Source organism: Ursus americanus, chromosome 23, assembly GCF_024610735.1.
Source record: "Ursus americanus isolate L20-20 chromosome 23, mUrsAme1.1.p, whole genome shotgun sequence".
Lineage (NCBI taxonomy): Eukaryota > Metazoa > Chordata > Mammalia > Carnivora > Ursidae > Ursus > Ursus americanus.
In genome coordinates this window covers 18,325,943-18,327,183 of record NC_142149.1, presented here as the reverse complement: position 1 = coordinate 18,327,183, position 1,241 = coordinate 18,325,943, and the positions used below count along the sequence as shown (strand labels likewise).

The 1,241-nt window shown below is 65.0% G+C and overlaps 1 long non-coding RNA gene across 1 annotated transcript; it reads left to right on the top strand.

Annotated features, from left to right (window-relative positions):
- Nucleotides 1-213: 213 nt before the first annotated feature.
- Nucleotides 214-912, top strand: LOC123803137 (uncharacterized). Its single transcript, XR_006782763.2, has 2 exons — nt 214-370; nt 500-912. It is a non-coding gene; the product is annotated as an uncharacterized LOC123803137 (long non-coding RNA).
- Nucleotides 913-1,241: the final 329 nt, after the last annotated feature.

Sequence of the window (1,241 nt, the reverse complement as noted above, 5' to 3'; positions counted from 1 at the left end):
GTGGGTGCACCACTGCGCATGTCCAGGTGCGCACCATGGGCCTGGGCGCCAGGATGTCCCTTAGGGCCTCGCGCACCTGCATGCGTCCCGGAGGCAGACCGGTCGCTGAGTCCACCCCGCCCCGTGTCAGCGGGTGGGCGTCACGTGACACCCCGCGGCTCTGTCTCTTTCCCGCCCCCCAGGCGCCAGCTCGGCGCTGCGCGTGCGCACTAGCCCTGGTGTGCCTGGCGCTGCTGTTGCTGCTGCTGGAGCCCCGGGGTGCCCTGGGGGAGGAGCTGCAACCGCAGGAGACCCCCGGGCCCAGGGCGGCCCACTGGATGTCCAACCTCGGCCACTTCAACAAGTACCTAGAGAAGCTCTTCAACAGCAGGTGGGCGGGGGTGGGGGAGAGCCGGAGGGAGGGAAGGAGGGAGGGAGGACGAGCAGAGGGGTGGGGGAGGAAAGGGACATCACCGGGCACCCCACCCACCGCCCTCGCCACCCCATAATCTGTGCAAAGACGTGTTCCCCAGCTTGAAGTCTAAGGACACCAAGAAATCTAAACACCCCAAGAAATCCGCGAACACCACGAAAACCCCACCAGCAAACACCGTGAACCCCCCCCAACAGACCATCGGGAAACCCCAACCGCCGCCCTCCTCCCAGGGCCCCAGGTAGGAGAGCCTGGGCAGGCTGGCACCCATCCGGAGCCACAGAACCGGGGCCGGTTGAGCTGGAATGAGAGGAAGCCCTGGGGGGTGGGGGGGAATACCAGGGCCCCAGGGACTTCCTTCTCCAGGCAAGGCCCTGGCCTCAGATGCCTGACTCAAGTCTCCTGGCCCAGCGACCCCCTCTGTATTCTGAGAGGAGCCTTAACTCCTACCTGCCCGCTTCCCTCACCCTCCCGGAGAACAATAAAGAGAAATACCTCTACTGCTTGGTGAGTTTTTGGGCCCTAGGCAGGAAGGGACCTGTCCTTCAAGGGGAGAGGGGGCCCTGGAGTTCCTATTGTGAGAGAAAAAGACCTCCCCTGCAGGTCTGTCCTGCCTCCTCCCTGCAGTCCACCCCGGGGCTTACCAGCGTTCGCCACTGGGAGGGGGAGCCTCTAAACAGAGGGCCAGCAGAGGTGAGAGGAGCAGGTCCCAGCAACCTCAAAGGAGGGGCTCCAGCCAGGGGCTCCCCTCCTACACAAGGGTCTCCGCAGAGCCGGGCAGCTTTGATGCTAGCAGGGATGTCCCCTGTTGGCTTCGGGACGCCTCCGC